We start from the raw sequence: 16331 nt of genomic DNA on the forward strand, positions 1-16331 counted from the left end.
TATTCAGGATTTTACCTGTGTCCATTATATCAAGGTTGTTAATCAAATTGTCTAAATATATTTATTGATTGTTTTTTGCTGCTCAACTGACTAATAATTGAGAGAGAGATGTCGTTTGATTTGTCAATTTCTCCCTATACTACTAATTTATAGTAGTACATACAAATTTTTTATTTATATGGTGTGAAACTTTATTGGATGTGTATCCATTTAGAATTCTTAGGTCTTCCTGGTAAGTTGAAAATTTTTCCATGATTTAGTAACAGTTTTTGTCTTAAAGTTCATTTTTTTGTGTGTGATTTTGATGAAGGTATGCCAATTCTCCTTTGGTTACTATTTTTCTGGTGTATCTTTTTTCTTCCTTTTAATGTCAGCTTTTCCACGTCCTTTAGTTTTAGCTGTCTCTTAGGCAGAACTTCTCCCAGTATGTCTGCCTTTTAACTTATGGGTTTAATCCATTTATATCCGGGAGGATTATGACTACTGTGAATATAAACTTCTACCATCTAAATGAGGGTGCAGAGGAGAATGAGAATCTTGAGGTCCTCACCATCTTCACCAGTCATTGAAGTGAGTGATCTGACAACTCAGACCTGTTGATTGCCTTCCACTTTTCCTCAATAGGGCTTCTATTAAGTTTCGAATCTTGAGAAAATGTTACTTTCTGATTAGGCATAGGATTGGAGTCAAATCTTTGGGAAATTAATGAATCCACATAATTTCTCAAAAGATTTCTCAGGAAACTCTGAAAGGCTGAGTAGCAGACCGTTGAGTGCTGGACAGAACTGACTGCTAGTCTTTGCTCGGTCCCTTTCTAGCTGTGTGATTTGGGGTACATTCCTGAATTGCTCTGAGTCTCTTTCTTCAGCTGGAAATCAAAAATCACCACACCAGTTTCCCCAGGATTCTCTGCCTGTGGATGGGATCACCTGTCATAGAGCTCTATGTTTATGTTTTCATGCTCTATGTTCCTCCTTCCTCTTTCCAAGGGCATGGCCTTAATGATGTCAAGAACATTTTGTAAATATTACAATAAGATGTGTCACTGTGATTTTTACTTATTAAAATCACTTTGCTTTCTGACTTAGGTGATTCATTTCAACTAAAAGAAAGATTTGAGCAAAACAATAACTGCCTCATTTCAGCAGCCTGTTCTGTGTTGATCACGATGTCAGTCTACACTGGCATAGATTTCAGGTAATTACTGAGCTTTCTGAAGCTGTTTGTTTGCATATTTGTCTGAAGGCAGTTGAAGTGTGACTTAGGTAATGTGATTGTATTCTCAGGTATTCACAGAGATCAAAACACAGATTTGAAAGGTGCCAGAAGGAATAAGAAGTTCCCAGTGTGTAAGAGTAGAAAAGTACAAGAAAGTGAAACCCTCAAAGTTGGCGTTTTGTAAAAATAAGGAACTTAGACATCTCTCTTTTCTAGGCTCCTTTGACCCATCAGATGCTGATAAAACAGGGTATTAATTATCTGTCACAAACCTTGTCTTGTTTCTTTTCCCACATTTTTATCATCATCAAATTTTTGAGTGTCCGTAAGTGTTACATGGTTTTGATGTGATTGCCATTTGGCTGGAAGGTATTTGAGTGTCACTCAGTGCTCAGGTTTTCTTTTTTTGTTTCGTTTTTGTTCATGCTCTCCAGCAGTTTGGAATCTAGCATGAAATCTCATAAGGAAGATGACACAGAGGAAGTGTGAAAATGCACACAAAAACTATGCTTATACATTTGCGTTTTTCATGCATGTCATGGTTTGGCTAAGGAGGAAACACGAGATAATCAGAGAAGGCTTACTTGAGAGGCTATATAGAATCTCCTCCCAATGCTGATTGCCACTTTGTGGCTGTGTGATCTTGGGCAAGCTGCTTTACATCTCTGTGACTCAGGTTCTTCAACCTTGAATACAGACCCATCATGCCTTCTTTATAGGGCAGTTGTAAGGATTAAATGAGTCAGTACCTATAATGCACTTGCTGTGGTGTACAGCTTCCCAACGTATTTTCAGATTATATAGACTTCACATGAGTGACAGAACTATTGGTCCCAGGTACCTGGCTATAGACTTCAGTTTCTTGGGCTCCAAAATCACTGCAGATGGTGACTGTAGCCATGAAATTAAAAGATGCTTGCTTCTTGGAAGAAAAGCTATGGCAAACCTACACAGTGTATTAAAAACACAGACATCACTTTGCTGACAAAGGTGCATGTAGTCAAAGCTATGGTTTTTCCAGTAGTCATGCATGGATGTGAGAGTTGGACCACAAAAAAAGCTGGGCACCAAAGAAGTGATGCTTTTGAACTGTGGTGTTGGAGAAGACTCTTTGAGAGTCCGTTGGACTGCATGGAGATCAAACCAGTCAATCTTAGAAAATCAACCCTGGATATTCATTGCAAGGACTGATGCTGAAGCTGAAGCTCCAATACTTTGGCCACCTGATGCAAAGAGACTCATTGGAAAAGACCCTGATGATGGGCAAGACTGAAGGCAGGAGGAGAAGGGGATGACAGAGGATGAGCTGGTTGGATGTCATCACACATGGACATGAGTTTGAGCAAGCTCTGGGAGTTGGTGAAGTACAGGAAAGCCTGGTGTGCTGCCGTCCATGGGGTTGCAAAGAGTTAAACTGAGTGACTGAATTGAACTGAACTGATTCTTTGGAAAGACTGATGCTGAAGCTGAAGCTCCAATACTTTGGCCATGTGATGTGAAGAGCTGACTCACTGGAAAAGACCCTGATGCTGGGAAAGATTAAGGGCATGAGGAGAAAGGGGCTGGAGAGGATGAGATGGTTGGATGGCATCATTTATTCAATGGACATGAATTTGAGCAAACTCTGAGAGATAGTGAAGGACAGGGAAGCCTGACGTCCTGGGGTTGCAAAGAGTCAGACACGACTGAGTGACTGAACGACACCTGGCTATGAGCATCCCCACCTGTTCCCCAGTGTGCTTGAAACATTGCATTTTCTATGATGGTCATGAGATGACAAAGCCTGAGGTCTCTGTTAGGTTTGTTCTCTGTCCCTGAGGATGTGGGTGCCTTGGTGACAAATGCACTGGTGAAGCAATACAAGGCCACCATTACGAGTTTGTACTTGGGGACTTCCTTGGTGGCCCAGTGGATAAAACTTCGCCTTTTAATGCAGGGGGAGCAGGTTCAATCCATGGTCGAGGAGCTAACATCCCACATGCTGTGGGGTGCAGCCAAAATTTTTTTAAAAAGAAGAGTCTGTACTTAATCTATTGACATCAGAGGTTTTTGAACTTTTATTTGATCTGTTGGGAGCAAAAGTATTTGACACTTGGGAGCACAGCCAAGACCAAAAACAACTGAAATGACTTATGCCTCTTTAATTATCAAGAGGCAGAATATATTTTAAATTTAAAAATGTGAAAAATGATTCTTGAGAGTAAACATTTGCTGTAAGGGCTAGATTCCTACCTCTTCAGATAAAGAGTAAAAGCTGTTGCTCCTTAAGAAATCTGATTTTGCAGAAGGACTGGCTCTGTGCTGTCCTGACTATCACATGACCAGAGGTGCTGGGCATGTAGGGCATCAGATTGAATGTGCTCAGTTAAACATAAGATGGCATGTTGCTCCTTGTGGAAGGTGGGTCTGGACACAGATGCTTCCTTACATGAATCTCCCTGCTTTCATGTAGGTCTGACAATTTCCATAATTAAAAGTTTTAAACATTCACTCAGATAAGTAAAAGATCTTTATTTAAGATAAAGAATGCTATGGAATCATGATTAACTCTTTTATTAATATTTATATAGATTTTTAAAGCTCTTATTTATTTATTGGCCACACTGGATCTCTGTTGCTGTGCTGGCTTTCTCTAGTAGTGGTGAGGGAGGGCTCCTCTCTAGAGGAGGAGGCTCCTCTCTGGTACCGCAATCATTGTGGTACTCAAGCTGCTCACTGCTGTGGCCTCTCTTGTTGCCGGGCATGGGAACTAGGCACGAGGGCTTCAGGAGCTGCAGCGCATGGGCTCAGTAGTTGTGGCACACCAGCTTAGTTGTTCCAGGGCGTGTGGGATTTTCCCAGACCCAGGATTGAACTTGTGTCCTCCGCATTGGCAGGCAGATTCTTAACCACTGGACCACCAAGGGCATCCCAATATTTACATTTTTAAGAAACTTTCTAAACCATCCAGAAAGTCTGATTTCTCTCCTTTCTGCCATTTTGAGATAGAGTTCATCAAACATAATCAATCATGAGTTAGCTTTCATGGGTACTAATTAACAATTGATAATAATAATAATAATGGCTTCCCTGGTGACTCAGATAGTAAAGAATCTGCCTGCAATGTGGGAGACCTAGGTTCAGCCCCTGGATCAGGAAGATCCCCTGGAGAAGAAAACGGCTACCCACTCCAGCATTCTTGCCTGAAGAATCCCATGGACAGGGGAGCCTGGCAGGCTACAGTCAATGAGATCGCAAAGAGTCAGACACGACTGAGTGACACTTATTTAATAATAGTAATAACAGTGAACACATATACTTCTATTTATGATAAGAAGGGCACATTTTTGACCACTTGGCACATATCACAGAGTTCTCACTGAAACCCAACGAGGTGGGTATTTCATTATCCCCATTTTATGGATAAGGAGACTGAGGCACAGATAGTAACTTGTTCAAGGCCACCAAGCCAGTAGGTGGCAGAAAAAAAAGTGAAAGTGTTAGTCACTCAATCGTGTCCAACTCTCTTGTGACCCCATGGACTGTAGGCCACCCGGCTCCTCTGTGCATGGGATTTCCCAGGCAAGAATACTGGAGTGGGTGGCCATGCCCTCCTCCAGGGGATCTTCCCAACCCAGGATCCAACCGTCTCCTACATTGCAGGGGGATTCTATACTGACTGAGCCACTAGAGAAGATAAATTGAAAGCAGAACATCAAAGTTTCACAAAGAGAAAAGTCTTCAAACTCATGTATCAATGATAAATAATCATCTCTCCAGACACAGTACAGAATATAAAAAGTGTGAATAAGTGGAGAAGGTGTTAGGGAAAAGTCAGGAAAGTTAACCTATTTTACCCTTCCATCATTATATGGAAATGCACACCTATTTAATATTTTAACTGTGCCTATAGGAGTGACATAGTCGGTAGCACTGAGAAACGTTTTCTATACTAGAATGTTAAACCTTTAAAATATAATTATCCAATTTTAAAAGTTCTAATTTTCAAGTATTTAAAATAAAATTTTAGTTTGTTATATCTTAGAAGTTTATTTTGTGAGGATTATTTATCTTAGGTCAAATAATTGGCTTCTGTCAATGAACATTCACTATTGGACCAAACTCTGTATTCACTGAACCTCTAGTAGCTACAATTCTGTAAAACAGGAATGAAATCAAACTTTATCTTAAAAATGATAAAGTCTAGCAGAGACTTACCAGATAGTAGTTACAGAAGAAGCAGTAATCATTCAAATATGGGATAGGGAAGAACTTAACTAGATCCAAGGAAGAAAGATAAAGAGCTTGGGATCAGTGATGAATTAAGGTTGAGTGACAGTTGGCATTAAAAACAACAACCGGAAGTCCATTCTCTATGAACATTGTAAATCAACTAGACTTCAGTCAAACAACAATGACAATCACCACCACACTGGTATGCTTTGGAGGGTAAATGGGTGTCTGTGTTTTGCATCTATCAAACAGTTATGAAATGTTATACCAAGTAAGAGCTGACATGACATATCAGACCCTAGAAAGAGTGTAGAACTGATCATAAAAAAGGTTCTTTAGTAACTAAATAAATAAACTGGAATTGTTTCATCAACAAAACAGTTGATCAAAAGGCATCTTGATTCCTGTTTCAGGGATGTGAAAGTCTTTTAACAGAAGGTTGCAAATATATGTTCTTCGTGTTTACAGCAATCTGAAAAAAAGGAAATACCACACTTGTTAAATAAGATTTGAAAGATATGAAGACTCCTTAAATCAATCCGTCCAAAGATACTTAGTGAGGTCAGATTATTTGTCAGGCACTGTCTTTGACATTATTGTCACCTCCAGGCCTGGGGCTTGGGGCCTCTGAGCTGATCTCAAGCATCTTGAAACACTGTGTTCAGTCGTTCAGTTGTATCCGACTCTTTGCAACCCCATGGACTGTAGCCTGCCAGGCTCCTCTGTCCATGGAATTTTCCAGGCAATACTGGAGTGGGTTGCCATTTCCTTTTATATCTTGAAATATTGGGGTCCTGAAAAATTGTATTGACTACTAAATAAAGGAGAAAAAATCCTGAAATAATGTTTGGATATCTCTGAAATGTGACACAACATCAGCCTTGTTGGTTTATGATTTGTAAGCGTCTTATCTCATTATAAAACTACCTGGGGGGACTTCCCTGGTGGTCCAGTGGCTAAGACTACATACTCCCAAACCAGCGGGCCCAGGTTCCATCCCTGGTCAGGGAACAAGATCCCACATGCCGCAAATAAGATCTGGCACAGCCAAATAAACAAATATTTTTTAAAATGTTATCTGTAGATTACATGTCTTCCCTCTTTCACAAATGTCCCAGTTTGCATGATAACTGCTGAGAATGTCACAGCTAATCATAAATTAGTTATCTGGAGCCTAATAATTTCAGAAGCAAGATGATCAAAGTTGTTTCAGATATTTTCACGGATAGAAGCATGTGGGGCTCAGGTGATTTTTATTGTGTCTGGTACAATGTTGGATGGGGTCCCCACCTGTAAGAGTCCCCAGGTCTAAGTCCTGGAACAGAAAGGAGACTTGTTTTCTTTCTCTGACTATTGAAATACACACACTTTGCAGACTTCAAAAGATCCTGGAAGGAACACAGATGGAAATTTCAGATAATCCCTCACTCAGAGACACCCCCTATTAACATTTTGATTCAAAATACCTTCCAAAGTTTGCTCTATGCCTCAATCCACATAAATGGATTTTTAAACAGCTTGATTGAGATAAAATTCACATTTTGTTTTTTGGCTGCATGGGATCTTAATTGTGGCACGCGTGATCTTTTTCAGCTGCAGCTTGTAGGATCTAGTTCCCAGACCAAGGATCAACCCAGGCCCCCTGCATTGGCCACTGGACCGCTAGGGAACTCCCTCACATGCCATTTAATTTACCCACTAAAAGTATATTCTTCAATGGTTTCTAGGATATTCACTGAGTTGTACCACCATCACTGCAATCAATTTCAGAACATTTTTATCATCCCCATCAAAAAAACCTCTACCCATTAGCAGTCATGCCACTTTTCACTCCAAATCACTCCCAAACCAGCCCTCAATTCAGTTCAGTCGCTCAGTCATGTCTGACTCTGAGACTCCATGGACAGCAGCACACCAGGTTTCCCTGTCCATCACCAACTCCCAGAGCTTACTCAGACTCATGTCCATTGAGTCAGTGATGCCATCCAACCCTCTCATCCTCTGTCATTCCCTTCTCTTCCTGCTTTCAATCTTTCCCAGCATAAGGGTCTTTTCCAATGAGTCAATTCTTCACATCAGGTGGCCAAAGTATTGAAGTTTCAGCTTCAACATCAGTCCTTCTAATGAATATTCAGGACTGATTTCCTTTAGGATGGACTGGTTGTATCTCCTTGCAGTCCAAGGGACTCTCAAGAGTCTCCTCCAACACCACAGTTCAAAAGCATCAATTGTTCGGGGCTCAGCTTTCTTTATAGTTCAACCAGCCCTAAGCAACCACTAATCTACCTTTTGTTTCTATGGATTTGCCTATCCCAGAGATTTCATATAAGCCGAATTAGACAACATGTGGTTTTTTGTATGTGGCTTCTTTCATGAAGCATAATGCTTTAAAGTTTCATCCACATTGTAGCATGTAACAGTACTTCATTTCTTTTTATGGTAAATAATATTCCATTATTTATAGACAGACCACAATTATCCATTCATCACGTGATGGACTTTTGGGTTATTTTCATTTCTTAGATCTTACAAGTAGTGTTGTGAAATTTGTATATAAGCTTTTGTGTGGACACATTTTTATTTCTCTTTGGTATATATTTAGGTTTTTGCAGTAGTCATATGCAGATGTGAGAGTCGGACCATAAAGAAAGCTAAGTGTCAAAGAATTGATGCTTTTGAACTGTGGTGCTGGAGAAGACTCTTGAGAGTCTGTTGGACTGCAAGGAGATCAAACCACTCAATCTTAGGAAATCAACCGTGAATATTCACTGGAAGGACTGATGCTGAAGCTGAAGCTCCAATACTTTGGCCACCTGATGTGAAGAGCCGACTCATTAGAAAAGACCCTGATGCTGGGAAAGATTGAGGGCAGAAGGAGAAGGGGGCAACAGAGGCTGAGATGGTTGGATGGCATCACCGCCTCAATGGACATGAGTTTGAGCAAACTCTGGGAGATAGTGAAAGACAGGGAAGCCTGGTATGCTGCAGTCCATGGGGTCACAAAGAGTTGGACATGACTTAGAGACTGAACAATTGCCAATTGCAATATACCTACTAGTGGAATCACATCAGATAGTGACTCTATGTTTAATCTTTTGAGGAACTGTCAACCCATTTTCCAGAGCAACTGCACCATTTTCATTCCCACCAGCAAGGTCTGAGGATTCTAATTTCTGAACGTCCACATCGACACATTATTTTTGATTATAGCCGCCTTAGTGGTGAGAAGTGGTACATAATTAGGTTTTTAAGAAGGAAGAAGAGGAGAAGAAAAGAGATGAGATCATTTAATATGCATTTTTATTACTTTTTCAAGTAACATTTAATGTAGATACCACTCCAAGTCAACAAATATAATTTTAAATGCCTGTATGCGATACCATTGAAAGGTAGTCCAGTAACTTAATCCTTCTTGTTGGACACTGTCCTTGCTTTAATTTTTTGCTATTATACACAGAAAATCTGGAAAATTCAGCAGTGGCCACAGGACTGGAAAAGGTCAGCTTTCATTCCAATCCCAAAGAAAGGCAATGCCAAAGAATGCTCAAACTACCGCACAATTGCACTCATCTCACACACTAGTAAAGTAATGCTCAAAATTCTCCAAGCCAGGCTTCAGCAATACGTGAACCGTGAACTTCCTGATGTTCAAGCTGGTTTTAGAAAAGGCAGAGGAACCAGAGATCAAATTGCCAACATCCGCTGGATCATCAAAAAAGCAAGAGAGTTCCAGAAAAATATTTATTTCTGCTTTATTGACTATGCCAAAGCCTTTGACTGTGCGGATCACAATAAACTGTGGAAAATTCTGAAAGAGATGGGAATACCAGACCACCTGATCTGCCTCTTGAGAAACCTATATGCAGGTCAGGAAGCAACAGTTAGAACTGGACATGGAACAACTGACTGGTTCCGAATAGGAAAAAGAGTACGTCAAGTCTGTATTTTGTCACCCTGCTTATTTAACTTATATGCAGAGTACATCATGAGAAACCCTGGGCTGGAAGAAGCACAAGCTGGAATCGAGATTGCCGGGAGAAATATCAATAACCTCAGCTATGCAGATGACACCACCCTTATGGCAGAAAGTGAAGAACTAAAGAGCCTCTTGATGAAAGTGAAAGAGGAGAGTGAAAAAGTTGGCTTAAAGCTCAACATTCAGAAAACTAAGATCATGGCATCTGGTCCCATCACTTCATGAGAAATAGATGGGGAAACAGTGGAAACAGTGGCTGACTTTATTTTGGGGGACTCCAAAATCACTGTAGGTGGTGATTGCAGCCATAAAATTAAAAGATGCTTACTCCTTGGAAGGAAAATTATGACCAACCTAGACAGCATATTAAAAAGCAGAGACATTCCTTTGCCAACAAAGGTCCATCTAGTCAAGGCTATGGTTTTTCCAGTAGTCATGTATGGATGTGAGAGCTGGACTGTAAAGAAAGCTGAGTGCCAAAGAATTGATGCTTTTGAACTGTGGTGTTGGAGGAGACTCTTGAGAGTCCGTTGGACTGCAAGGAGATACAACCAGTCCATCCTGAAGGAAATCAGTCCTGGGTGTTCATTGGAAGGACTGATACTGAAGCTGAAACTCCAATACTTTGGCCACCTGATGCAAAGAGCTGACTCATTTGAAAAGACCCTGATGCTGGGAAAGATTGAGGGCAGGAGGAGAAGGGGTCGACAGAGGATGAGATGGTTGGACGGCATCAGCGACTCAATGGACATGAGTTTGGGTAGGCTCTGGGAGTTGGTGATGGACAGGGAGGCCTGACATGCTGCATTTCATGGGGTCCCAAAGAGTCGGACACAATTGAACTGAACTGAACAGCTCTGCGTTGGCTAACCTTATACTTCTGTGTCTTTGTACATTTGTCCTTTTATGGCTCCTTACATTAAAACACTGACGTTTCTTAAGATCTTTGATGGATATTGGTAAGTATCTTCCCAGAAAGATTCTACCAGTGTATTCCCCACTCCTATCCTTATCCATAGTGGTTCTTACATTAATTTTTTTAATGTAATAAGCTAAAAAGTCTCATTTTAGTTCAGATATCTTTTGCAGCTCATCAATCATTTTTTTCAGATTGCCTAATCATAGTCTGTTTTTCTGTTGGAAAACTTTTTTTTGTTGTTGATTCGTAAGACCTCTTTGTATGACTTAGCCAGTGATTTTTATTTTTAATGTTTGCAGAAGATATATTTTCATCAGTCTTTTAACTTTGATTATGGTATTTTTGCATTCAGATGTGTGCTCAGTTGCTTAGCTGTAGCTCACTTTTTGAGACCCTGTGAGCGGTAGCCTGCCAGGCTCGTCTGTCCATGGGATTCTCCAGGGAAGAATACTGGAGTGGGTAGCCATTCCCTTCTCCAGGGATCTTACCAATCGAGGGATCGAACCCATATCTCCTGCTTGGTAGGTGGATTCTTTAGCACTGGACCTCCTGGGAAGCCCACTTCACACATACACAGAAACACACACACAAAAGTTTAGTCGAAGTAAGGGAGACTCCACTCCCAGGGCCCCGCCCTCAAATTTTTCTAAGTCCCCAGCTATTGTTGGGTTGGGGGCCCTTCCTGTGAGAACCCTTTTCCCTTCCTAATCATGCCTACCTTCCTCACTTACGGGTGCCAGATTTAACAAATATAAATACAGTACACCCAATTAAGCAGGAATTTAGATAAACTATGCATTTTTTGTTGTTGTTGTTAGCATAAGCGCGTCCCTTGCAACTTCTTACCTGATGGCCCTCCCCCTCTGGGTCTGGGCTCACAGACCAGGTGTCATGGCCCAGTCCTAGAACATAATCCAGCTTCCATTGGTCTCAATTAATCAGAACCACTAGCAAAGTTTGAAAGCCACTAGTGGGGGTCATGTTTATTTAAACCCAGTTGAAAGCAGAAGAAGAGGGTAAGTGGGGGAAGGAGCATGGGGAGTATTTTATTTTATTCTTCAGTTCAATCACTCAGTTGTATCTGACTCTTTGCAATCCCATGGACTGCAGCACACCAGGCTTCCCTGTCCATCATCAACCCCCAGAGCTCATGTCCATCAAGTCGATGATGCCATCTAACCATCTCATCCTCTGTCATCCCCTTCTCCTCCTGCCTTCAAACTTTCCCAGCATCAGGGTCTTTTTCAATGAGTCAGTTCTTTGCATCAGGTGGCCAAAGTATCGAAGCTACAGCTTCAGCATCAGTCCTTCCAATGAGTATTCAGGACTGATTTCCTTTAGGTTTAACTGGTTTGATCTCCTTGCAGTCCAAGGGACTCTTAAGAGTCTTCTCCAACTCCACAGTTCAAAAGCATCAATTCTTTGGTGCTCAGCTTTGCCATGCGGTATTTTTACCCATGGCCCCCACAGTGGAAGCACAGTGTCTTAATCACTGGACTGCCAAGGAGTCCTTATGTTCACGTGTGCGTGTTCAGTCATGTCTGACTCTTTGCAACCCTCTGTCCATGGGATTTTTCAGGCCAGAATACTGGAGTGGGCTGTTATTTCCTCCTCCGAGGGATCTTCCTGACCCAGGAATTGAACGTGCATCTCCTGTGTCTGCTGCACTGCAGGCAGATTGTTTTCCTGCTGAGCCATCAGGGAAGCCTGAAGTCCCTATAGGAGTAGTTTAAATTTATTTTAATGCTGCCTGCAAACTTGTCTTTGGTGGTCCAGGGACACGATGGGATGGAAGAGGGTGTGAGGATGGAAGCAACCTCTCCAGGAAGACTGAAGCCACCTGGGACCTTGCCCAGCTTCCCATGGCCACAGTGATGTCCCTTCTGCTTAGCCCCTACCTGGTGGCCTTTTTCGCACAGCTTTGATCCCAGAGGCCTCTGTGGCTAAAGTTCTGAGTGGTCTAGAATTGTCCCAGTTATATTTGTTGGGTGAGGGTTAGAGTTCAGCAGAAAATCCAGGAGGACGAGGGCGTCAAACGCATGGATAACTCTGGACATGGCTCTTTCCTGTGTCCTTTAAAGACTGTAATTGTGGATGATTTCAGCTTCCATAGAAGCCCACACAGGAGAAGCCTGGACCAGAGAATTCCTGAGAGTTCTTCCTCTTCGGTGATGGTTGAGTCTGTGAAGGGCTTACTAAGCCAGGGGTTCTGAGCCTGAGGTCTGATGAGCTTCAGTTCAACCATCTGTGGCCAAGATAGTTTTCTTTCCTCTGAACCCGTGAATAGCCAGCATACATCTTCAATTCGAAAGGGAACAGAGAGGAACTTGGGAACGAAGGAGAAAAATGCATCACACCTGGACAAACAACTCAAAGCAGATGGTCCATGGAACAAAGATCAGCCATGCTATGTTCCTATAGAAATGCTCACATATTGTTCAGACAATCATGATGAACTGCTTACCGTCTCCCCCAGGAACTGAAGGAGAGGAAATTGGTTCAAATAGCAACAGGAAGTTTACATTACAGTAAAAAAAAATTTTTTTTTAAATCCACCCACAGTAAGCAGTCCTTGATAATGTTATTGTGTCTCTGGGAGGATGTATGTGTTCTGGTACATGCTCGCTCAGTGATACAGAGATTCTTGCCCGTACATCTTGTGTGGGCTCAAATCCCAGTGCTTTGAAATTCAGATAGATCAAAACCTCACTGAAACCTGTGTAGGAATCAGCGTCTCAGATGAAAACTTAAATGGTGACAGATGTCTGAATGTTTGCCTGAGCAAATAAGACTTCGGCACTCTGCCCATGTTTGGTGTCACTTCTCGAAAAGGCTACTTTGGCATTTATTAGGCATGACATCATTTTCTCTTTTATGAGCTGAAAGGATGAAATATCAAGAGAAGGAATTAAATATATGGGACTGGGGGCTGGGAGACATTTAACTACAAGGACCTTCCTTATGACTGTGACATAAGGAGGCTGATCCACCCAGCCTTTGCCTTGTTTGGACAGTGACTAGGCCATTAGAATTGTTTTTGAAGCAACTAGAAATAGAATCAATTGCTGTTTGCTGTGATATCAAAAACATATGTCTTGGGCTGGGAAAAGAGAGAACGAGGAAGCAGCAAACAATTAGGGAGTATGTTTTAATCTGGGTTGAGCTTTGGAACATTTACATTAGTAAATGTATATTCTAAAAACAATGTTATACTTTAAAAAAAATAATCCTTTCTATGAGAAACATGAAAATACAAAGCCACCCAGAACAGGCCTTTCTACAGAGCCTGGTGGGTGATCATAAGGCCTGACATTGGGGTGCACCTAATGAGGCCCTCCAAACAGCCCTAGTGTCCTGATCTTATCCTTTTAATCACACCTATTGTCATTCCAAACATGGCAGGGGAGCAGGAGAACTTCTTTGGGTAGCTTAATTGACTGCTGCTGCTGCTGCTAAGTCACTTCAGTCGTGTCCGACTCTGTGAGACCCCTGAGACGGCAGCCCACCAGGCTCCCCCGTCCCTGGGATTCTCCAGGCTAGAACACTGGAGTGGGTTGCCATTTCCTTCTCCAATGCGTGAAAGTGAAAAGTGAAAGTGAAGTCGCTCAGTTGTGTCTGACTCTGAGTGACCCCATGGACTGCAGCCTACCAGGCTTTTCTGTCCATGGGATTTTCCAGGCAAGAGTACTAGAGTGGGGTGCCATTGCCTTCTCCGAGCTTAAATGACTAGGTAGCTATTATTCTCCCGCTGCTCTGCATCCAGCCTCGAAACAGGGTTAGTGCCTGCTTAAGGAACATGATTAAGCTGGAAGCTAAAACAAATATCCATGAAAAACATCAGACCCAAGAGAGCTTTTTTTTTTTCAATTTATTTATCTTTGGCTTTGCTGCAGGCGGGCTTTCTCCAGTTGCAGCAAGTGGGGGCTACTCTAGTTGTGGTTCAAGGGCTTCTCATTGTGGTGTCTTCTCTTGTTGCAGAACGCAGGCTCTAGAGCTCTCAGGCTTCAGTGCTGTGACACGTAGGCTCAGCACTGGGGCTTGTGACCTCCAGAGCACAGGCTCATTAGTTGTGGCGCACAGGATCGGTTGCCCCGTGGTACATGAGATCTTCCCAGGCCAGAGATCAAACCTGTGTCCCTGGTATTGCAAGGTGGATTCTTAACCACTGGACCACCAGGGAAGCCCAGAGAGAACTCTTGAGTTACAGGAAATTTGGGTCACAAATGTTGGTGAGTGGAAGGCCCACACCTTGGGAGCAGTGAGCCCAAGCAGGAAGCCCCTATCACTATCCTCAGAGAGATTACAGGAGCTGGAGCTACCTGAAGAGAAGAGGAACAGAAAAGGAAGAAAGAATAAGATGTAGACCAAGGAAGGAAGGTGAGGGAGGAGATGAAATCTGGAGTTGATGGCCTTGGGGGAGATAGCTTTTGTTGCAGGGGAAAAAGAAGAGCTTTAGAGTGGGGTATCCTGTGGGGTCCTGTGCCAAGCAATTCCAAATACAGGACTGGCCAATTGACCAAGCTGGAGATAAAGTCTTAGGAGTCATCCTCCTGGAGATGCAAAGTTGAAGTCCTAAGAATGGAGGGGTCCAGTCAGGAGTGAGAATGCAAGGGACCCCGAATTCCTCCTCTCCCCGCTTTTTCTCTGTTCCCCTCTTCCTTCCTTCCTTCCTTCCTTCCTTTCTTGTCTATCCCCTCCCCAATTTTTTTATTCTCTTACCTCTCCCTTTCCCACTTGCATCCCCCTCCTTCCCATTCTTCAGTATTTGATGGGTGTTGTTTGGTTTTTTAGGGCTTCCCTGGTAGCTCAGACAGTAAAGAATCTACCTGAAATTCAGGAGACCTGGGTTCAATCCCTGGGTCAGGAAGATCTCCTGGAGAAGGAAATGGCAACCAACTCCAGTATTCTTGCCTGGGAAATCCCACAGACCAGGAGGCTGGTGGGCTATCGTCCATGGGGTTACAAAAGAGTCAAACATGACTTAGTGACTGAGCACGCACACATGCATTGGATTTTTATAAGATCTTCCTATTTGTGTTCTGCTATTTCAGTGCATATACTTCTGGTAAATTTTACTTGGGAATAATTTAAAATTTCCTGAAAATCTGCAAGAATAGTACAAGGCGTACCCTTTGCTCAGGTTCATTCATTGTTTACACTTTGCTCTGTAGGCTGTGTCATTCTTTCTCTACCACACACACACACACACACATCTGAAAGTGTTAGTCATTCTGTCAAGTCCAAGTCTTTGTGACCCCATGGACTGTAGCCCACAAGGTTCCTCTGTCCATGGGATTTCTCAGGCAAGAACACTGGAGTGGGTAGCCATTTGAATCAAACCTGGGTCTCCTGCATTGCAGGCGGATTCTTTACCATTTCAGCCACCAGGGAAGCCTGCACCTGGATTCATATTTTTTCTGAACCATTTCAGAGTTAAGTAGGAGGCACTGTGCCTCTGGACACTTCAGCATGTGTTTGCCAATCACCAAGACATCCTCGGATACCACCACCCTACAGTGACCAAGATCAGGGAACTTAACGTAAAGAGAAAGCCAGGATGCAGTCCACAATCTAAACCGGAATTCCACTGGCTGTCTGCATCTTGTCCCCGCAGCTCCTCTCCTGGGTCTGAGACCGAATCCTGGATGGCGGGGGCCTTAGTCATCCTTTCTCTTCCGCCCACACCTTGAGCACCTGGGCCTCTGATCTACCAGGTCTTAGTGAAAGGTCACCCTGTGACGCTCCTCCTAATACGGGTCCTGAGCCCTTCCTGCAGCACTTTGCTCCCTGGCTTTATCAGGTTATCTCTTGGTCCACATCCTCTTTTATTATCTCTTCCCTTTGACAGCCGCGGATACAGCCTGGGGGCAGGCGGGATGGACATCCCAGGGACCCTTCTGGGACTGCGTGACCCTGGGCAGCTTAGCCCCAGCTCAGCCATTTGTGAAATAAGGATGATGACTGCACCCATTTCACTGGGGTTTCTGGGGAACAGACGGATGGATC

General features: G+C 42.8%; 1 long non-coding RNA gene across 2 annotated transcripts in view; it reads right to left on the bottom strand.

Moving 5' to 3' along the window:
* Positions 1-5221: 5221 nt before the first annotated feature.
* The window catches only part of LOC147356582 (uncharacterized), a 30326-nt gene continuing 19216 nt past the window's right edge, over positions 5222-16331 (bottom strand). For both annotated transcript variants that reach the window (XR_015143349.1, XR_015143348.1), the window contains exon 3: positions 5222-5902. This is a non-coding gene — a long non-coding RNA (uncharacterized LOC147356582). The remainder of the gene's footprint in view (positions 5903-16331) is intronic.

Source organism: Bos grunniens, chromosome 16 (assembly GCF_055505025.1).
Source record: "Bos grunniens cultivar Pamir isolate PY7600 chromosome 16, Bosgru_T2T1.0, whole genome shotgun sequence".
NCBI lineage: Eukaryota > Metazoa > Chordata > Mammalia > Artiodactyla > Bovidae > Bos > Bos grunniens.